The 23,417-nt window shown below is 47.0% G+C and overlaps 1 long non-coding RNA gene across 3 annotated transcripts in view; it reads right to left on the reverse strand.

Moving 5' to 3' along the window:
* The window catches only part of LOC123844496 (uncharacterized), a 392,425-nt gene extending 369,446 nt beyond the window's left edge, over positions 1–22,979 (reverse strand). The window contains exons 1-3 of one of the 3 annotated variants that reach the window (XR_010411861.1): positions 20,671–22,979; positions 15,218–15,380; positions 1,735–12,879 (exon numbers count right to left, since the gene is read on the reverse strand). This is a non-coding gene — a long non-coding RNA (uncharacterized LOC123844496). The remainder of the gene's footprint in view (positions 1–1,734; positions 12,880–15,217; positions 15,381–20,670) is intronic. The other 2 variants (XR_010411862.1, XR_006790792.2) reach the window with 2 other exon arrangements.
* Between the last annotated feature and the right edge of the window lie 438 nt (positions 22,980–23,417).

Below are 23,417 nucleotides of genomic sequence, written 5' to 3' on the forward strand. Positions count from 1 at the left end.
CCAGACTGTATCTTCCCCAGCAGTCACACGTCCTCTCCTCGCTCCTCCAGATCAGCAGCCTGGGAGAGCGACTGCCTTCAGCCTCGAGTGTCCCCCAAGGTCCTCCACACCTGCCTCAGGGTCTATGTCCTAGCTCAGACCACTCTCAGACACACGCTTTCCATTTAGTGAGAATCCATCCACCGACATTCCTGTGATTTGGTGTCACTTTATTTTATGAATTCTTGTATGTTGCAAGAGAAAATATAATCTACCTTCTTGAACCAAGAGACATTTAGGCCCAGAATGTTTACACAACCTGGCCAAAGAGAACTCCTAACCCTCTACCCAGAGTCTTCTCTCCATTCCCTCAACTGCCAAAACATTCGGACACCCAAATCCGATTTTACAATCTTTGGTTTAAAATCTTCTGATGGGGGCGCCTGGGTGGCTCAGTTGGTTAAGCATCTGCCTTTGGCTCAGGTCATGATCCCAGGGTCCTGGGATGGAGCCCCGCATCGGGCTCCCTGTTCGGCAGGGAATCTGCTTGTCCCTCTCCCTCCCCCAGCTCGTAAACTCTCTCTCTCTCTCAAATAAATAAATAAAATCTTTAAAAAAAAAATAAAATCGGGGTGCCTGGGTGGCTCAGTCGTTAAGTATCTGCCTTTGGCTCAGGTCATGATCCCAGGGTCCTGGGATTGAGCCCCACATTGGGCTTCCTGCTCAGGGAGAGCTTGCTTCTCCCTCTCCCACTCCCCCTGCTTGTGTTCCCTCTCTCACTGTGTCTCTCTGTCAAATAAATAAATTTTTTTTAAAAATCTAAAAAAAATAAAATCTTCTGGTGATGCGCCATAACCTATGCCTGTTTTCAAAGTTTGTTTTCCCCAGGACACACATGACAGGTGACATTCACCCTCTTTGGGTGTCAGTAGAGGGGGGAGTGTAATTCCCAGCATGCCAAACCCATCTCTTACTTTCTCTCCCTCCAGAGAAGCACATACACAAGTGTAAGAGAGAAACTTTATCAGGGACATATGTACACATTCGTTTTATAGTTTTATTTAACCAATTGTTGGGAAAGTTCTTTCCAGGAACCAAAATCACTCATAAAATGCTTCCCCAGGGGATGTCGCAAACTGAGGTTGAGACTTGGACTGAGAAGCTAGTAGGTACTCAATAAATGTGGGTTGAATAAATAAAGGCATTAACAGCAGAAAAAGGGAGATGGTGAGGTACAGTGGGCTACTAGATTGTGGCCTAGAGACGGTGGGGAACTCATGGGTTTATGAAGGGCGCAATGACATCAAGTGCTGAGCTTGCACAACCCAAGGGAACTAAGGCTTAGGACAGCATTTCCCCAACTTCAGTCCCTCAAGGGCCACCAACTATAGTTGCACAATGTCTGAGTTTTACCCACACTATTACTTACTTCACAGATTTATAAAAAAGCAACTCTCGCTTCTAAAAAAACTGAGTACATTTATTGAAAATGGAAGCTTTGTAACACTCTTGTAAAAGGAAAACCAATATCGTTTGTCATAAGTTGTGGACAACCATAAAAAAATACAATAAAGACGTCCCCCCAAATCAGATTTTAAGTAGAGTTCTCTACTGAGAACTCTGTGCCAGGGGGCCTGCTCTCTCTTTCCTAAAATAAAAGGGAGGGGGCAGAACAGCGTGAGAGACATACTGGTATCAAACCAAGACATTCTCCTTAGTGGAATCAGGTTACAAGAGAACCAAAATGGGACTCACAGTTTCACTTCCCAAAACACATCCCAGGAGAACCTGGCTGGCTCAGTCGATTAAGCGTCTGCCTTCAGCTCAGGTCACGATCCTGGGGTCCTGGGATCGAGCCCCGCATCAGGGTCCCGGCTCAGTGGGGAGTCTGCTTCTCTCTCTCCCTCAGCGGCATCCTGCCCTGCTCGTGCTCACTCTCTCATGCTCTCTCGCTCTCTGTCAAATAATAAATAAAATCTTTCAAAAAATAAAAATAAAAAACACATCTCAGACAAGACTTGACTTCAGCACTGATACCACCTTAGTGCAAGTCACCATCACCTCTCTCCTGGCTCTTTGCCGCTCGAAGTGGTAGCTACTCGGAGTGATCCGGGCCAGCAACCTCAGCGTCTTGTGAGAAATGCTGTCTCCACGGGCAGGGCCAGAAGTTGTGTTTAACAAGCCCTGAAGGTGATTCTGACGCATGCTTGAGTTCAAGACCACTGCCCTTGATTATAACCACCTCCCATCAGGTCTACCTGAGTCCACCCTGCCCCCCACCCCACACTCACCAACATTCCTTTCTTCACACAACCGCCAAAGGGATCTTTCTAAAATCATAAATTATACCATTTCATTTCCCTGACTGGGCTTAAAATAAAATCCAAAGTTCTTTCCCTTTCCTACAAGGGTCAGAAGCCAGCTCCTCCCTCCTCCTCTGCAACCTATCTCCTACCACTCTCTTCCCTGGCGCTATGCTTCAGACACCCTGACCTTCTTTTAGTCCTTCAAACACCCCCAAGAACACTCCTGCCTCAGGGCCTTTGTACATACTGTTCTCTCTGCCTAGAAAGCTACTTTGCTAGCATGCCCATAGTTCCCTCCCTTGCTTCATTTGGTCCTGAGTCAAACGCCACCTCCTCAGAAAGGCCCTGACCAGCCCATCAGAAAGTTGCCCTTCTTCGGTTGACCAACTTATCCTAGTTGCCCGAGGACCGTCCCAGTTTTAAAACTGAAAATTCTGGGGCACCTGGATGGCTCAGCTGGTTGAGCGTCTGACTCTTGATCTCAGCTCAAGTCTTGATCTCAGGGTTGTGAGTTCCAGCCCCTGCACTGGGCTCCAGGCCGGGGCGTGGAGCCTACTTAATAAATATTAAATAAATAAATAAATAAATAAATAAATAAATAAATAAATAAATAAATAAATAAATAAATAAATAAATAAATAATAAAACTGAAAATCCTGTATGCTGGGAACCTCCCCCCGACCCCGGGCCCATCCCCAGCAAACTGGGACAGTTATTCACCCTACAAATCTCCATCACTCCCTGCCACATATCCCTGCTTTGTTCTTCCTCGGCATGTAACACGTTCACATCTTTGCTTTTTAATGTTCTTTCTCCTTCACTAGAATGAGTCCCATGGGGTCCAGGGAGTTGGGGTGTTTTTTTCGTGGCTGTATTCCTAGCACCTAGAAATTGCTTGGCACATGGCTAGCATTTAATTAATATTACTTGACAAAAATATCAAAGGAGGTGGCGCCTGGGTGGCTCAGTCGTTAAGCATCTGCCTTCAGCTCAGGTCATGATCCCAGGGTCCTGGGATCGAGCCCCGCATCGGGCTCCCTGCTCTGCAGGAGGCCTGCTTCTCCCTCTGCTGCTCCCCTTGCTTGTGCTCCCTCTCTCCCTGCCTCTCTCTCTGTCAAATAAATAAATAAAATCTTTAAAAAAAACAAAATCAAAGGAATGACCCCCGTGGCCTATTTAATCTATTGTTTACAGTTTGGTTGTCTCTGTTGTTTGGCTGCCATGAACAAAGTTGTCTCCGGATTTAGAATTATGTCCTTGGGCTAGATTACAAGCCTTGGTTTCCTTCTGCCAACCAGAATGCCCATGTTTAAGGTCTTGAGAGCCAGCGTCAAAGGGTTGCCCAAAAGGGTCAGACTCCCTGCAGCCAGCATTCCTGAGTCTACCTCACGCCAGGATGGCCAAAGCCGGCATTATCGTCCTTAAAATCCTCACAAGATGGAAATGTAGCCCGTTTGTGGTTCTAATTTGCATTTCTTTGATTACTGGTTAGGCTGATCATTTTCCCATGTGCCCAGCTAATTGCTTTTCATCTTTTTTGAGTTGTCTGTTCACACCCTTTTGCTTGTCTTTCTACCCACTTTCAGGGCTTGTCTTATTGATTTGTTTGAGTTCTCTGTAAAATAGACATTAACCCGTTTCCCCTCATACATTAAAGGCTTAGTTCTTTGCCTATGCTGATCCCTGCACTCAGTTATATCCCTCCATATTTCCATATGCCCTTTTACGTGTTTATACCCCACTTTGCATTTTTCTTTTCACTCGGTTTTAGATTTTTTGCACAGTTAATTATTGAATATGTACTTAGAAGAAGCCTCTAAAGTCTTCCCATCTCATTCAGAATATAAGATACATTTTTTTTAAAGATTTATTTATTTATTTATTTGAGAGAGAGAGCATGCACACAGCGGGGGTGGGCAGAGGAGGGAGAGAGAGAATCTCAAGCAGACTCCCAACTAAGCACAGAGCCCCCGTGGGGCTCCATCCCAGGACCCTGAGATCATGACCTGAGCCGAAATCAAGAGTTAGGAGCTTGGGCGCCTGGGTGGCTCAGTTGGTTAGGCAACTGCCTTCGGCTCAGGTCATGATCCTGGAGTCCCGGGATCGGGTCCCGCATCGGGCTCCCTGATCGGCGAGGAGCCTGCTTCTCCCTCTGACCCTGCCCCCTCTCATGTACTCTCTCTCATTCTCGCTCTCTCAAATGAATAAATAAATCTTTAAAAAAAAAAAAAAAGAGTTAGGCACTTAACCAACTGAGCCGCCCAGGTGACCCTATAAGATACATTTCTTAAAATCATCTACAAGGCCCTTCATGATCTATCTCTCCCCTCCCATGCCCACTCCATATTACCTCTCTGATGTCATTTCCTACCATTCTGCCCCTAGATCTCTCTGCTCCAGACATGCTGGCTTCTCTGCTCATCTTCAAACATACCAGCCATACTTCCACCTCAGGACCTTTGCACATGCTTTTTTCTCTGTCCAGAAGGCTCTTTCACCAGGTATCTGTATACTCCCTTACTCCCTCAGGCCTTTACTCAAATGTCATCTCAATGAGTCCCTCCCTGGTCATCTTATCTCAAATTTTAGCCCCTGTGGTAGACAGAATAATGCCCTCCTTCAAAGATGTCCACATCCTGATCCTTGGAACCGGTGAATATGTTACCTTTCATAGCAAAAGGGAGGTTGCGAATGTTGCAGATGTGATTAAATAAGGATTTGGAGATGAGAAGATTGTCTGGGTGAGCCAAATCGCATTACAAGGGTACTTTTAGAGGGAGGCAGAGTAGCCAGGGACAGAGAAGGAGACATGACAAGGAAGCAGAGGTTGAAGTGATGCACAGCCAGCAACCAAGGAATGCGAGGAGCCCTTACAAGCTGGACAAGGCAAGGAAATGGATTCTCCCTTGAGGACAGGGACTGTTTTCTGTTTTTTGTTCACAGGGCCTGGCACACATTAGAAATTCAATAGCCTTTGCTGAATGAAGGGACAGAGGAATGAGAATGAAGGAAGCTTCTGTTCTCCTGTCCAATAGAAACTCTTGGTTAGTTGAGGTTGCTAGGAAGTCATTACATCCAAAAGGCCACTCTGGGTAGAACTAGGTCTTGAAGGAGATAGCTGATGCTGGAGGAAGAGGAGTGTGAAATTCTAGAGAACTCTCAGGGTCGCTCCAGCCTACACCCTCCAAATAGGTATGCTACCTGACACACCTCTGCACTCAAGGGGCAGATGATATCATGTAATGGTCAAAATCCTGAACTCCAGATGCAGACTTCCTGGGTTCATACTCTAGCTCAGTGCTGGGCCACTAGAATTATATTGCAAACCACTGACGTTATTTTAAATTTTCTCGTGGCCACATTTAACAATTTTTATTAAAAGGTGAAATTAATTTTAATAATGTTTTACTTGGCTTACTATATCCAAGATATTATAATTTCAACATGTAATCAATATTAAGAAATTATTAAGGGAGGGGCACGTGCATGGCTCAGTCAAAAGAACATGTGACTCTTGATCTCGGGGTTGTGAGTTCAGGCCCCACATTGGGTATAGATTACTTAAATAAATAAACAAACAAACAAACAAATAAATAAATAAACTTTAAAAAAATTATTAATGAGATGTTTTACATTCTTTTGTTATGTATACTAAGTCTTCTAATGCCCATGGGTACTTTACAACAGTTTCAATTTGGACATTAAATTTTCAACAGCTAAAGTGAAATGGAATCCCACTAAAACAATCAAGTCGTTTCCACAGAAAAAAATACACTGCTTCAGTTTTTAAGTTAAATGCAAATTGAAGTTAAATAAAATTTAAAATTCACTCCCTTCTTCACACTAGGCATATTTGCCACGCTCAGTGGCCACGGGCCACCCTCTTAGACAGCAGCAAGGTCCCCACAGGACAAACATTTGCAGGCGATGTGACCTTGTATATGTTATTAGATGCTCCCTGAACCTCCTTCCATCACCTACAGAACAGATGATGATAATAGTAGCTATTTTTGTGGGTTAAATGAAAGTACTTGATACACAGTAAGCCCTTTATAAATTGTAGCTATTGCCTCTCAGGAGCAATTTATCTCTCCAAGGGAGGAGCCCTGGTTAGAAAGAAGGAGGCTGACCTCCTGTGTGCTAGCCCTTGAACTTCAGACCTTCATCTCAAACATCACCATAAGCCTTTGCGGTGGGAGTGGCCACGGCCACCAGGCCCAGGTCCCTGAACTGTCTCTTCCAGGCTGATGGAAGAAACCAGGCTCCCTCCGGGGGTGGGAGGACAGCTGTCTAACAGAAACCCTGTGGGGAAATGCTGTTCTGCATTTCGGATACCCTCAAAAGCCCTTTGCCCGGGAGGCTGTCTGCTGGCCTTCCTGCTCCTTTTCCTCTGCCCCTTCTGGCCTCCCTTCATCCTACTGTCTGTCTCCCTTCCTCCCTCTCCCCCTTTGCCAGAAGACTCCAGGGCTGCTTCTCCAGTCCCTTTAGACCACACCAAAGCCTTGTCTCAGAGATTTTTCAACACCGTGTTCTTCTCCGAGCAGGGAATGGGTCAATGGCTGGTGGTTGCTCAAACCGGCTCTGAAAGGGGGAGGCTCCTCCCATGGCCCCTCCTACATCTTTTTCGAGTTGTCTGTTCACACCCCTTTGCTTGTCTTTCTACCCACTTTCGGGGCTTGTCGTATTGATTTGAGTTCTCTGAAAAATAAAGACATTAACCCATTTCCCCTCATACATTAAAGGCTTAATTCTTTGCCTATGTTGATCCCTGCACTCAGTTATATCCCTCCATACTTCCATACATGTTTATACCCCACTTTGCATTTTTCTTTTCACTCGATTTTAGATTTGGAGCTTCCTGAGAAATGAGTATTTAGAGAAACACTGCAATGGGATTCCCAAAAAAATCCAACTGATTTCTTCGGCATCCAAGATGTTCTTGCAGAAGGTAGGAACAAAGCTCCCACCTCACTCAAAGATCATTGGCAAAAAGAGCTTGGATGGTGTGGGCTGAAAGACGGGGGTATCCCCCTCTTAACTTTGTGGCCTCAGACAAGCTGCTCAATTGCTCTAAGTCCAGTTCCTTCATCTGCAAAATGAATATAATGATTCCCTCCTAAGAAATCACTGTAAGGATTCATGAAAGTATCACTTGCACCAAGCCTGGCATACAGTAAGTGCTCAATTAGTGGTGATTATCATCAGCAAGCCATCAACTCCCTGAGGGCAAGAACCATGGTTGTGAATATCTATTCACAGTTCCATCCCCAATGCCACAGCAACATAGTAGGTGCTGCACAAGGAGTGTATAGATATAATTTTTTTTAATATAACAACACTGAGCCCCCTCCAGACAATGAAAACTTGCATGTTGCTTCCTAAGGGCCAGAGCCAGGATGAGGGTGAGGCCAATAAGGCACTCGCCTTTGGGTGCAAAATTTAAGAAGGCACCAAAAAACCCAGTCATCAAATTAATTAATATTTTGGTGCAATATTCCCAAAAAATCAAAATGAATGTAAAAATAACCATGATAGACCAAAAAAAAAAAAAAAGTTTTCAATAAAGACGGAGCCACTATTACCAATTTTTCCTTTCGCTTCCAGCTCCACACAGCACTACCAGGCATGGTCTAAGCAATTTTCTTTTCTTTTTTAAGATTTTATTTATTTGACAGAGAGAGACACAGCGAGAGAGGGAACACAAGCAGGGGGAGTGGCAGAGGGAGAAGCAGGCCTCCCGCGGAGCAGGGAGCCCGATGCGGGGCTCAATCCCAGGACCCTGGGATCATGACCTGAGCTGAAGGCAGACACTTAACGACTGAGCCACCCAGGCATTCCTAAGCAATTTTCAAATACTAACCTATCCCATCCGGACAATAACCCTGAGAGGTAATACTATTGTTACTCGATTTTCAGAGGAGGGAAAGGAGGCCTAGAGAAGTAAACTAACCTGCCCCAGGTCCTTCTGCTCAGAAGTAGCAGTGCTGGGATTTGAACCCAGGCGGTGTGAATTAAGAGCCCCAGCTCCTAACCACTGTCCTGTGCCTGTCTGACACAGCTCAGCCCACGGGATATAGATCATGAGATCATATGCTCTGGCCAAAGCTTTGGTGGTTGAACAGAACCCGCATCCTGTCATTCCAGTCACAGACATGCACTGCCCCTGGGCTGGGTTCTTCAGACACCGAGATGACTACAAAACAGTGCCTGTCCTTACGAGGCGGGTGCCTTGCACGGTGAGGGCAGGGCTCCTGCCAACTACTCTTAGAGGCCTGGACAAGCGCTCTGTGAGGCTGGAGGAGGGCGTGACTCACTCGGGTTTAGCCAGGAGGTCACTTGAAATGCAGAGGCATTTCCTGCCTCCCTGCCCTGTGACAATTGATGCACCTTTGACAGATGAGTAAGAGGTTGTCAGCTGGAGAACACAAAGCAGCAATGTCCCCGCTTGACACACACAACTCAGCTCAAAGTGATTTTTCCCAAAGGCACATAACTTCTTTTTTAAGACTTATTTATTTGAGAGAGAGAGAGCATGCGGGTGGGGGGGAGGCAGAGGGAGAGAGAGAGTCCCAAGAAGACTCCGCACTGAGCATGGAACCCAACAATGGGCTCGATCCCATGACCCTGAGATCAGAGATCATGGCCTGAGCCGAAACCAAGAGTCAGACCCCTAACCGACTGAGCCACCCAGGTGCCCCAAAGGCACATAACTTAAGTAGTAAAGGTCATTCCGTGTTCAGTCCCAGTTCTTCGTGGGTTATGGAATGACCCTAAACTCTTCCCTCAGGATCCATCACGAGCAGCATGACAGGATGGTGAAGAGCAGTGAGTCAGACACTCTGGGCTTTCCAAACTGGGTGACCTTGGGCAAACCACACAGTCTCCCTAAGCCTCAGTTTGTTCATCAGTAAATGGGGATAGTGATGCTGACTCCACATTAAATGCAATAAATATATAAAGTATCTAACACAGTGCCAGGCATGTAGAAAGTGCTCAGTAAGTGGTAACTCCTGTCATGATTTTCAAAAATGGGGTGCAATGTCCACTGCCCAAGGCAACCTATGTTTACAAAACTATCCGGCACCTCAGTGCTCCATGAGAAACCATCCGTGAAATGGCCTGTTTGGCACAACAGAAATGTAAGTTCATTGAAAAACTCAAGCACAAAGACCTCGTGATTTACATGAAAAGTTCGACAAACTCATTAATTCTCAACTGGGGTACATCTTAGAATCACCTGTGCTCCACCCACCCATTCCCCACCCCCCGGCCCTCCCAGGGATTCGGTTTTCACTGGTCTGGAGGGTCTCAGCACTGTTATTTTGTAAAGTCTCCCCAGGTGACTCCATGGGCAGGGGGGTGACACCCACCAAGAGAGTGGGAGGGAAGGGGTTCTGGGGAGGAGGGCATGGCTGAAAATGACCCGGTAGTAGATGCACAAATGTTCACTTGCATCATTATTCCTTCATAATACCTTCACGTTTTATGCGCTTTGGACCAGAATGTTATATTTCATCGTCTTCATTTTTTCTTATGGAGCGTTTTAAACATATGCTAAGTAAACAAACTGGTATAATGCATCTTCATATACCAGACCCAGGGCTCTGAACCATCAACCCATGGCCAGTCCTACCTCATCTGTACCCCAGGCTCTGCCTCCACCAGCGTTTTGTAACAAATGCCAGACCAAAAAAAAAAAAAAAAAAAAAATCACTTCATCTTTAAGTATTTCCAAGTGTAACTCCAAAAGATAAGGGCTGTTTTTTAATACAACCACACAACCATTATCACAGCTGCCAAATTAATCCTTATTGTCCTCAAATATCTAATAAGTGTTCAAATTGTCTCATGAATGTGATCTTTTTTTTTTTTTTACGTTCTTTTCAGGATTTTAAATAAGGTTTACACCTTGGCAATGGACTGATTTGTCTTCAGGTCTCCTAATCTCAGCGTTTCTCACACTTGACTGTGCCCATGAATTTCCTAAGGATCTTGTTAAAATGCCAATTCTGACAGAGGAGGTTTGGGGCAGGGCCTTGAGACTCTCCACTTTTTTTTTTTTTTTTTTTTTTGACATAGAGAGAGACAGAGAGAGAGGGAACACAAGCAGAGGAAGTAGGAGAGGGAGAAGCAGGCTTCCTGCTGAGCAAGGAGCCCGATGCAGGGCTCGTCCCAGGACCCTGAGATCATGACCCGAGCCGAAGGTAGATGCTTAACCGTCTAAGCCACCCAGGGGCCCCGAGACTCTCCACTTTTGACATTGTCCCAGCAGCCGATGCCGATGGTGCTGGCCCGCGGATCACACCTTAAGTGGCGAGGCTCTATTTCATAATAAAAGGAAATATCTTGTTTAAAGTAATGTTGACATCTTTGGACAGACCCAGTGTTTTCGGAAGACAAATCATTGCTGGCTGGGAAGGGCCATCGCCTTCCCAGAAAGTGCAACTGATTGATCACAGCTGCTGTGGGTGTCTAAATGCAACACCTTTGCCCGCAGAATTGGCACCTGTCACCTTGGCCATCCAGATGTTCGTCCTGGCAGGGTCTGGCCCTCCCCCAAAACCAGAGCCCACCTCGTCAAGATCCTTGGAGCCTCTGGAAGTGCATTGACTTGTCCAATTTCTGGCAGGCAGACCGAAACACAAGCTGCAGAAATTAGGCAGCTACCTTTTCTCGCAGTTACAGCTTTAATTAAAAAGCCCCATGCTGCCAGATTCCAAGCACCCTCCACTGATCTGCGAGACCTATTGATTGCTTCGCTCTCCCCGAAAGACACAGCAGAGAGAAGACTTTCTCTTCCTTTAATCAGAACTGCTTCCCTCAGATCCCGTTCTGACAGGGACGCGGCCTTCTCCTCGCCCGCGTCAGCCCACGCTCTGCCAGCCCCAAGTACAGTGGGCAGTGCCAGCCCCAGCCACGGTGAGCCGGGGGGTGTGCGCCCCCGGGGAACGCCAGCCAGTGGGCGGGGGGGCGGGGTCCGGCAGCCGCAGCATCGCTGTGGCCAACACACATCGAGCCTATACTGTGTGCCGGGCATTGTGCCAGGGGCTTCAAATACAGTCTCTCCTCTGATGCATTAATATCATTCGTGTGTGTTAGGATCCCCCGATTCCCTGATCTAATGTCGCCTGCACCGGGCGTTTGTTCTCTGCCATATCACCTGGTCCGTTTTCTTCACAGCCCTCATGATTACCTGAAACTGTAAATAAATTTGCCTGCTGGTTCCCTGTCTCTGCTCCTAGAATGTAAATCCCATGAGGGCAGGGATTTTGTCCCAGCCCCAAAAGATATCCCAAGCACAGAGCAGCGCTCAATAAATGCTCAGCATGCTCATCCCTATCCTCACGGCGTGGCAAATTTCCTTCTTTTTTAATGCCGAGTGCTGTTGCATTGTATATATTCACCAGGTTTTCTTGATCCTGTCATCTGTCAACAGACACTTGGGTTGGGTGTCCATATCTTGGGCTGGTGTCGATGGTGCTGCAGTGAACATGGGGGTGCTGGTATCTCCTCTAGGTCCCAATTTTGATTCTTTTGGATAAATACCCCAACATGGGATCACTGGATCATACCATAGTTGTTCTTCATTGTTCAAGGAAGGCCAAACTGTTTCCCATAGGAGCTGCACCATTTTGCATGCTCACCGACCGTGTGCAAGGGCTCCGATCTCCCCACGTCCTTGTCAAGATCTGTCATCTTTGGGACACCTGGGTGGCTCAGTCGGTTAAGTGTCTGCCTTCCGCTCGAGTCTTGATCCCAGGGTCCTGGGATCGAGCCCCACGTCGGGTTCCCTGCTCAGCGGAGGGCCTGCTTCTCCCTCTCCCACTCTCCCTGCCTGTGTTCCTGCTCTCGCTATCTCTCTCTCTGTCAAATAAATAAATAAAATCTTAAAAAAAAAAAAAAGATCTTCCATCTTCTTGTTTGTCAAAAGGGCAGATGTCATGTGAAATGTCCTCAGCCCATTAAAATAAAATTTTAAATAGTTAAGTGTGTGCTGAATTTGGCTGATCGCGTGTACTCTTCCCAGCAGCTCTGTGAGCTCACTAGTCTCACACCCATTTTATAGATGAGAAACCCGAGGCACAGGGAGGAAGAACAATTCCCACAAACGTCCCACACAGGAAGCCATAGGGCAGGGGTTGGCACCCTAGTCTACCCAAGTCCAACAGGGCTCTTTACCTGGGGTCGGTGAAGTGGGATGAAGAAAGGTACTGCCACTTAATTTTCTTAACATCTAAATGTAAAGTTGCATTTCCTTCCATTAGGAAGGTCGGCAGCAAACTGCAGCTGTGGTCCCAGCCCCCACGACTTTGTCACCAATTGGAACCAAACATAGTTTCATATCCCGTTACATTTGCTGCAGGTATCTTGGACTATCATTTAAACTCATCACTGCCTTACAATTACAATCATAATAACGTGGCCGGCCCACCACCAGGTCTTATTCTGTGGTCTGTTAATAAAGAAGCACGCCTACTGCTATATCAGAGTGTGGCTTTGTAATATTTTGATAAGTGTATTTCACCATAATTGGTTGCCTGAAATAAGCCAGACGGAGAAAGCAAATACTGGATGGTCCACTTACGTATGGAACCTAAAAAAAAAAAAGAAAGTTAAAATCACAGAAACAGAGAGTAGAAAAGGGGTTGCCAGGGGCTGGAGGGTGGAGGGAAGGGGGAGGGGGTACTGACTTCCAGTCATGAGACGAGTAAGTTCTGAGGAGCTAATGTATAACGTTAGACGTGGTATTTTATCACTGACATTTGCTTAGAGAGTAGGATTTAAATGTGCTCACAAAACAAGGGGTGGGGGGTAAATATGTGAGGTGATAGATGTCTTAACTAACTGGATGGTGGAAATCCTTTCGTAGTGTATACAAATATCACATCATCACATTGTATACTTTAAGTATCAATTAAGCTGCAATAAACCTTTTGTCAGTTAATTTTTGTCAATTAAACCTCAATAAACCTTAAAAATGTGTTTGTGTATTTACACACACACACATACACACACACATACACACACACACATCTGATTGCCTGTGTAATCCTCTGGATTCTATATTAAAAGCATGACTCTGAGAAGGGGCCCAGGTACAGGGAAGACTGAGAACCAGGCTCTGGAGCCCATGTTCTGACCACCTGGCTGGATACAGCTCTCCACGCAGCCCACCCGGCAGAGTGGGGGCAACCTCACACAGGGCAGCGTCAAAGCTTTCCTTCCTTCGAGGGTGAGAACGCTGGGGCTTAGCAGGGGGATGTGCCGGGTAACAACACATGGGGTGGCGGGGTGGGGGTGCGGGGGGAGTCCAGGTCTGAACTAGAATCCAGGCTGTCGTCCCCAGCCCAGCAACTTTGCAGCTGTCCCACACTGCCACCTAAGGACACGAAGCATTGCATGCCTGCTGCAGCCCAGAAGTGTGTGGGCTGTAGGCAAGGTGTGGGCCACTCAGAGGCCATTGGTACAGTGGTGGTGGGCTCTGCCCCCCCCCGTGCTGCCGTGACTTGTATTCATCTGTTCGTGTGAGAACAATCACTCTTGGCTCACACACCACCGGTGAGGATGCAAATCAGGCCAGCCGCCCGGAAAAGCCATGGGACGGTGCCTACTAATGATGGGCTTGTGCATCCCACTCGACAGAACGATTTGACCACCTTTGCCCCCACAGTACACCCCGGAGCAGTGGGTTGCAACCCTGGACGCACATTCAAACCACTTGGAAGCTTCTGGAACCACTGGTGTTTACCTCCTGATCAGTCCAGTTGAAATCTTTCAAGATTTCAGAAAATCTTAAAATCTTAGGAGATTGATTAAGAATCTTTGAGGGTGAGGCACTGGTGTGATTGTAAAGCTTCCAGGTGGTTTTATCTTCGGCCACGCTGAGAAGTGATGGCCTACAGAATCCCACCATGCAGGTAGGCGTGAGGAGGCCCATGCAGTAGGTTCACTGAAGTGCTGTTTGCAGAAGCAAGGAAGGAGATGCAACCTAAGTGTCCATCAGCATAGGAACAGCTTGGAAAAAGATAAGAAATAATAAAATGCTATACAGAAGCTCTGAGAAATTAACAAGATCTATACGTATCAGCAAGGACTGGTCTCAGAAACACATAGCCGAGTAAAAAAATCAGGTTGTGAAATACGCATTAAGCATGGTGTATCATTGGCTTTTTAAAACAATACTAAAGGGCGTACAGATGTATGTACAAGTATTTTAAGGCCCTTAAGGATACAAACCACATTCATAATAGTGAGGGTGGGAAGTAGGGATGGTGGCTAAAGGGACTTTAGCTTTGTATTCTTCTTTGAGGAGGAGAATGTATATTTTATCTTTTTAAAGATTTTATTTATTATTTATTTGTGAGAGAGAGAGAGAGAGAGCACAAGCAGGGGGGAAAGGCAGAGAGAGAGAGAGAAGCAGACTCCCCACTGAGCAGGGAGCCAGACGCGAGGCTCAATCCCAGGACCCTGAGACCATGACCTGAGCCAAAGGCAGCAGCTTAACCGACTGAGCCACCCAGGCACCCCGAGAATGTATCTTTTAAACAAGCAATTACAAATGATTCTAGGGTTGGGGGTACTAGGCAACTAGGTTATGGAATCATCTGGAAGCATCCTCAGGCACATCTGCTGGTTAATGCAGGTTGTTGGCTAAGACTTCCAGTGGTCTATTATCCAGAACACCTATAGGAACCTCTCCAGGAAGTCTCTCCATGTGGGTTAATATGGGCTTCCTCACACCCTGGGATTGGGCCCCAAGAGAAGACAGAAGTGTATGGCAATATTACACTCCAGCCTCAGGGGTCACAAAGCATTCACTTCTGCTGTACTCTCTGGATGGAAGCAGTCACAAAGGTATACCTAAATTCAAGGAGACAGGACATAAGTCCCACCCCCCCCCCCCCCCTCAGTGGGAGGAATGTCAAGGTCACCTTGTAAGAAGAGCCTGTGGGACGAGAGACAGTGTTGCCGCCATCTTCGGAAAATGCAACCTGCCACGCTAACGTCTCCTTGGGGCAGAAAGGTGGGTGGCATCAGACAGGGCTTCCTGGCAATGAGACACCTGAGCTGCCACCTAAAGGACAAGGAGCCAGCCTGGCAAAGGACAAGAAAGGTCATTCTGTGCAAAGGAAAGAAGGTCAAAGTCCTAAAGTAAAAAATGAGGTCATGAACGGCATGGAAGCTCGGTTGCTGAGTTGGGCTGGAGGAAGTGGTGAAAGACTAAGCTGAGAAGTGGGTGGGGGCCAGGCGGTGCGGGATGATGCTGAGGGTTTTGGTCTTTTAACCTCAAGATACCGGGAGCCCCTAACGTGTATAGAGCAGGGGATCTCACCTTCACAGGGTAACCTCTCAGGGTTAGGGTGTGAAGGAGGAGAATAAGGGAAGAAGGAGAGAGGCCAACGAGGCAGCCACTGTGGTTACCAGGTGAGAGGAGATGGTGGCAGTGGAGGTGGAGAGAACTGGACAGAGCCTAGAGAAGCTCTGGAGGCAAAATTGATGGAATCACACAGATTCTATGTGAGGAGTAAGGAGTCCAAGATATGTCCCTCAACTAGGCAGCTTCTAGCCCCCTGGGGGGCTTGGTGGCCCAATCCTAGGTCTGCATCTTTCCACATTGTCCCTGGTCCAGCACCCTCTGGATCAATACAACTCTGGCCAAAGAAGAAGCCTTCTCTAACAAAAAGAAGGATCCTGAAGTTCAGCCTACCTCAGATCAAATACCAAAATGATCCTCTTGGCTCACCACATCCAAGTCCCCTGTGCCCCAAAACTCATTACCCTACCACGGCACCTGGTGACAATTAATGGGAAATTGTGTAGACAGCTCCTGATTGGATATAATTTCCTTGACCGGGAGCATTGTAAATCAATTACTCTGAGGAACTCAACTTCAACATCTTGACATTCCTCCCTCCATGACGGTGCCCCCTTCTTTCTGCACATCTTTCTTTCTTCACAATGAATAAACTGTGAGCTCTTTGTTTATAGGGACTAGAATATTCTCATTAGTGATTAAAGAAGCAGTTCTGCTCACCTTGTTAGCAGTGAGTTAGCAGTGATTTCCACAGGGATGGGATTATTAGGTTGAGACTGAGTCCCCAAATCCCCCACACCCCCACAAATCAGGTATTGGTCCCAGATATTGCCCAAGGAGTGGAGTGTCACACCCTGGGTCCTGGGGACCCTCAAAGCCAGACCCTCTCAGAACAGAACTCCCAAACATCAGCCATATTGGATGCGTTGCTTCAGCCCACAGCTCTGAAGCATGAACCCTCATCCATGACTCCCTCATTCAAGAACAAATACTGAGCGCCTACTCTGTGCCAGGCACTGTTCCAGAATCCCATGCCCTCACAGAGCTTTCATTCCTGTGGAGAAAGATACACAAGAAACAGAAATATATGGTATGAATATGGCAAGAAGTCCTGTGGGGAAATTTTATTTATTTATTTTTAATATTTTATTTATTTGCCAGACAGAGAGAAAGAGAGCACAAGCAGGGGGAGCGGCAGGCACTGAGCAGGGAGCCCAACGCAGGACTCAATCCCAGCACCCTGGGATCATGACCTGAGCCAAAGGCAAACGCTTAACCGACTGAGCCACCCAGGCATCCTCTGTGGGGAAACTTTCAGATGCAGAAGTGGATAAGGATATCCAGGAGTGGAAGAAGGAGAAGGAGCACTGCAAATTTAGACATGTCATCAGGGACAGTCTTGTTGAGAAGGGGACCTCTGAGAAAGCCTGCAGGAAGTGAGGGAGGACATCATAAGGATGTCTGGGAAGAGCATTCCAGGCAGAGGAGAGAGAGCACAGGCCAATGTCTTGAGGCAGGAGGGAGCCTGGTGTGTTGGAGCCATCCCAAGGGCCAGTGCAGCCAGGAAGAAGGAGGGAGAGGAGAGTAAGAAGCCGTGAGAGGGTCAGAGAAGCAATGCAGAGCTAGAGGGCATGGGGCCTTTTAGGCCAGTGAGAAGATATGGTGTTGAGCCTGAAGGAAATGGGAAGTCACTGGATGCTCAGAATATCACTCCAGCAGTGGCCACTGCTGCTGCTGATAATGATGGTTGTGATGGGCTTTCTTGTTTTCATATTGGAGTTTGGGTTTTCTTTTTTTTTTTAAGATTTATTTATTTATTTATTTTAGAGAGAGAGAGAGAGAGAGACTGTAGGTAGGGGGAGGGGCAGAGGGAGAGACTCTTCAAGCAGACTCCCCACTGCGTGCAGAGTCTGAAGTGGGGCTTGAGCTCACAGCCCATGAGATCATGACCTGAGCCAAAACCAAGAGTTGGACAGTTAACCGACTGAGCCACCCAGGTGCCCCTTCTTTTCTTTTTTTTTATGTTTTGCCTAGCATCTAAGTCTTCCTCTTGTACCCTGGTGGCTCCTCTGGGAGGTCCCCATTTTAAAGAGCTTTGGGCTCTGATCTACCTCAAATGAATTTTAAGATGTTCTCCTGGAGATTACCACATTTATTTGGTGACTGTAGATCACTGCCTCCTGTGCAAATTTTGCATTCATCTTCCTTTTATAAAGAAAAAACTTTATCTCCTTCTGGTTTTCAGTTGAAATAGGAACTGCTGGTACTTTCCAACTCCAAACCAAAATCTGGAACTTCCTGTGGTCCCGACTGAGTGCCACTTCCCTTCTCCCACTTATCCCCTGCACCCCTTTATACAGGCCCACAGATGAGTGCCCCTGACCAGGGCCTTCTCATTGTCAGCTCCTCTCTCCTGGGATCTTGGGTCTGCATCTCAAGTTCAGGGTGTCCCCTGCCAGTTCCTCACCCCAAGGTCCCGTGGGATCCAGCACCAGCTTGCAGTCCTAGCCAATAAGCTCCTCTCCCGTAGCACACACCTACCTCACCACTTCCCTTCTTCTAGAATAGGTATGTGAGGCTGGACGAATCCTATACTGAAAAGAACCCAGTGCCAAGTCAGCCACGCCCGGGGTTCAAATCTCAGCTCTGACCCAGTAAGCTGTGTGGCCTCAGGCAAGTCACTTCACCTCTCTGTGCCTGCCCTTTCAAACCACTACTCTGCATTCACAGCTGGGTCTTGATACTCCAACAGGCCCCAAGTCAGACCACATAATTCCTAGATTTCCTGATTTTACATGCCAGGCAAAGAGAAAGAGTCTTTACCTGCCCCACTCTGCCTTGTTCCTAGCAGGCTCCAGGACCCACAGGCAGCATCCCTTAGCACAAGATCTAAGTCAATTAACTGAGAAGAAGAGAAGCAAAGTGATCATTGAGATGCTTGGTCTTCAAGCAGCCCTGCCTCAGAGGTGGCTAAGAAAAGAAAGTACATTTGTCTGAGGTCTTGGACCTCTTGTGAGTCAACAAAGACACCTAATCCAGCCCAGGTGGATGCAGAAAGCCTTCCACAGGAGGCTTGGGGCTGGCCAAGCAATGAGAGGAGGGGGCTTACAGATAAGCCATGTGCTAGGAGGGCCTGGAGGTCAGAGGGCACTAGCTTTCTAAGAGACGAATCTTTTCTCAAGGCTGCAGATACAGGCTAATCGTGATAACAGACTCCTGAATCTGGACCCGCCACATGCCCTGTCCTCTCCCCTAAATGCCAGACCTAGGCCTGTGGAGGTTTGACTTGGTATCATAAACTCAAAGTGATCAAAGCCAACTCTTGATGTTCTTTCTCCCGCACTTTCCCTCTTTCTCAGTTCAAACATCTGACTACAGAGCATGTGCATTTAATCACCCCACGTGAGTTTCCAGGGGGCTTGCTGCCAGCTGACACCCGAGCTTCAAAGAATCCCCGTCCTCCAGGGATAGGACTGGCAGAACGGATGGAGAAGGACGTGGTGTGCCTGGGGCAAATCAGCAAATGGGAGGTGAGAGATGGTGGGCAAAGCTATGAGCAACGGGGAGTATGAGGGCATCAGGTGATCTGACATGTGATCCCTCCCAGGACACTCCCCACAAGCCTCCTTAGAGTCCATTAGACTAACAGAAGCCTAGTGTGAATTGTGTGAATAAAGTTTTTGTGGTTGTTGTTGCTGTTAAAAAAAAAATTGGGTGGGGGGGAGCACCTGGGTGGCTCAGATGGTTAAGCATCTGCCTTCGGCTCAGGTCATGATCTCAGGGTCCTGGGATCGAGTCCCGCATCAGGCTCCTTGCTTAGCGGGGAGCCTGCTTCTCCCTCTGCCTGCCACTCCCCCTGCTTGTCCTCTCCCACTCTCTCTCTCTGGCAAATAAATAAATAAAATCTTTAAAAAAAAAAATTTTTTTTAAGAATGTGATTTGCTGTAATGTATGGTGATTAACATAACATAATAATAAAAAAAATGTGATTTGCTGCATGTCAGAGGCAGCCCACTAGGAGACAGAGCCCCAGGGGCACAAAAAGCCAGGAGTTAGCAGAAATCCTACAGAGGCCCCGGAGACCTTCTCAGAAATGGGATAGAGGTGGGGGCAGGAGAAGGGACCTTCAGGGAAAACTTTTTGAGATCACAAGGCACAAAAAGTTCCCCAGATGACATCTGGTTTACATTAAAAAGTAAAGGGGCAGGATATGGTAACAACAGAAATAGAGTAATAATATTAGAAACGCTAGAAATGCACAACAGATAGGCCAAAGTCTTTACAATCATCTAGAAGGATAAAAGCAACCTTGACATTTAGTAAAAGGTCCTATCAATTATTCTCATATGTATGTGTGTGTATATATATGATATACATCAGTGTGAATATGTGTGTGCATGTCTGTCAGTATGTATGATATATATCAGTACATATGTGTGTATATGCATATACATGTATATTATATATGATACATATCAGCATGTGATATGTATCTGATACATATCAGTATGCATGATATATACCAATGAGTATATGTGTATATATATATGTATATATCAGCATAGATGTATGTATATAGATATCAGTACATATGTGTATATTACATATACCAATGTGTATTTGTGTATACACATATGTATATCTGTATATGAATATCAGCATATCAGCGTGTATGTATATATATATACATATCGGAGTATATGTGCACATGTGTATGTATACATATACATGTATCTCAGCATATGTGATATACAACATTGCGTGTGTGTATACATCAGTGTGTGTATATATACACGAATGTGTATACATGTATATATGTATCAGCATGTATGATAAATATCAGCATGTGTGTGTATATAATATATATCAGTGTGCATATATATGGGTGTGTATACATGTATATGTATATCACCATGGATGATATATATCAGTAGAATAATGTCTCCAACTTCTTTCCTTAGAAATGTTTCTTCACCAAAACCTAAAATAGATACAAACCACCAAATTCAAACCTCTGATGTTTCTGGGGTTTCTCACAGGCCTGGGGTTTCCTTCAGTTTCAAGGCTTACCTAGACTTTGCAGAAGGGTGGGCCGGCCGGTGCTTCCCTTGGATACAGAGAGGACACTGAGCCCTCGCCTGGATGACTGCAGCGTTCAGCAGTTTTCAGTTCCTGTGAAGGGAGAGGTGGGACTGAGGGCCAGGGTAGAAACACAGACTGGGCACTAGAACCTAAGCCTCACCATGGACCTGAGAGGTACATGGTTTACTATCCCATTTTACAGGTGAGGAAACAAGCCAGAAGGCACAGGTGTGCTACATGAGGGCTGTTGGGGGCTGGGGGTGGGGGGGATATTTGCAGTGGAGTGCCAGCTTCGTGAGGAGAGGGACTACAGGTGTCCGTCTTATTCATTGCACCATCTCCAGAGCCTGGCACAGGGGCTCAAAAATATTTGTTGGATGGATGGATGGACAGATGGGGGGATAGACTGGGTACACCAACTACTCCTGCCCTCCAGACCTCGACTCTCTTTTGTCTCAAGGCCAGTGAGAGTCCACTTTCCTTCCTCCTACCGCCTACCTCCTCTCCTCCGTGGCTAGCAAGTGCTATACCCCCAGCATCTCCCACGCCCTCTCCTGGTTGCCCTTGAGCACCTGAGCGTTCAACATTCCGGGACATTTGCGGTGACGTGCTGCCACCTATAGGGAGTACTGTGGTACTGCAGAGAGGAGCCCCGTCTGATTTAGATCCTAAAGAGTCCTCACATATGCTTACTGTTATGAAGAGAAACGGAAGCCTGAAAAGGCGCTGGGCAAGGACTTGGCAAAGCCTATGGTAAACTGGGGGCTGGTTTAGGCTTAGAATCCTCCTTTGGGGGCGCCTGGGTGGCTCAGTCGTTAAGCGTCTGCCTTCAGCTCAGGTCATGATCCCAGGGTCCTGGGATAGAGTCCCGTTATGTAACGGGCTCCCTGCTGGGCGGGAAGCCTGCTTCTCCCTCTCCCACTCCCCCTACTTGTGCTCCCTCTGTTGCTGTCTCTCTCTCTGTCAAATAAATAAATAAAATCTTAAAAAAAAAAAAAAAAGAATCCTCCTTCGAAGGGAAAAAAACACTGGGCTATTTCGGGTATGTTAGGTAGGGAGTGCAGACAGGTCAGGTGGAACAGGAAAGGGCTGCAGAGGGAGTGACCAGGGGCAGGAAGGCGAATCTGTCCAGGAGTCACTTGTTTCACTTGAAAACAACCCTCCAAGGTGTGTGTCCAGTTAGCATTATTACTTTAAAAAGGAAAGGGGATTTGTAGAGGCCATTTGGGAAGTCCCAGAACATAAGAGCTAAATAAACAGGCCTTGGAAAACAGGAAGATCCCAGCCAGCGGCACCCAGGGGCTCTCTCAAGATTCCCTGGAGGTGTCTCTACATGAGAAACACATCCCTGCAATGGCGACTGTCCAGGCCAGCCTAGATTATGTGGCCAGCTGGAAGGTGAAGTCCCATGACTGGCAGGCCCAGAACTGCAAAGTGTCAGATAAAGGTCACTGCCCCCAAGGAAGGATGCTGAACCCAAAGGCCACAGCTGTCCCTATTTCCCAACAGTCTCAGAGGAGTTTTGAGGTGGCTGGTGTCGTCAGTCAGGTTCTTGCAAAGAAGAGAAACATTCTCAGGTTTCATTAGAAGACTGGGAAGACCGAAGTCTTAGCCACCCAACCTCCTAGAGGCTCGAACAGCAGCAGTAGCTCTAGTCACCGGATGCACGCAGCTCTGCAACTCAGCGGCAACACTCCTGGATACCCGTCATCGGGGCATCCCAGGCCCCTAAGCTGGGGCTCCACTATCCTGGTGACTCAGCACCTCTGGGTCTTGGCCTATTCCTCTGCTGTCCCCACTCTGCTCTCTGTCTCAATTTCTGCTGATTCAGAGTTCCTGCTAATTCATGGCTCCTCCTCACCCATAGCTTATGTTGACTTAAGGCTTCTTAGAACTTTCCTTCTCCATGTCTTGCTGCTTCTGTCCCCAGTATCGACACTAAACTTTCCTCTACGTCTCATACTCAAATTCAGCAAAAGAACTGTTGGTGGGAATGCAAACTGCTGTGGCCACTCTGGACAACAGTATGGAGATTCCTCAAAAAGTTAAAAAATAGAATTACCCTACGATCCAGCAATTGCCCTACTAGGTATTTACCCAAAGGATACAAAAATTCGGATTCGAAGGGATACATGTACCCCGATGTTTACATCAGCATTATCAACAAGAGCCAAACTATGGAGAGAGCCCAAATATCCATCGACTGATGAATGAATAAAGAAGATGAGGTAGGGGCGCCTGGGTGGCTCAGATGGTTAAGCGTCTGCCTTCGGCTCAGGTCATGATCCCAGGGTCCTGGGATCGAGCCCCGCATCGGGCTCCCTGCTCAGCGGGAAGCCTGCTTCTCCCTCTCCCACTCCCCTTGCTTCTCCCTCTCCCACTCCCCCTGCTTGTGTTCCCTCTCTCACTGTGTATCTCTCTGTCAAATAAATAAATAAAATCTTTAAAAAAAAAAAAAAAGAAGATGAGGTATACGGGCACCTGGGTCGCTCCGTTGGAGTCCAACTCTTGATTTTGGCTCAGGTCATGATCTCAGGGTTCTGAGAACGAGCCCCGCATCAGGCTCTGTACTCAGTGGGGAGTCTGCTTGAGGATTCTCTCTCTCCCTCTGCCTCTCCCCTAAAATAATTTTTTTTAAAAAGGTGTGGTGTATATATATACATTGGAATATTACTCAGCCATCAAAAAGAATGAAATCTTGCTGTTTGCAATGACATGGATGGAACTAGAGTGTA

This window comes from Mirounga angustirostris, unplaced genomic scaffold (genome assembly GCF_029215605.1).
Source record: "Mirounga angustirostris isolate CCGP_5_RB_7025 unplaced genomic scaffold, mMirAng1.0.hap1 SCAF_5, whole genome shotgun sequence".
NCBI classification, from domain to species: Eukaryota; Metazoa; Chordata; class Mammalia; order Carnivora; family Phocidae; genus Mirounga; species Mirounga angustirostris.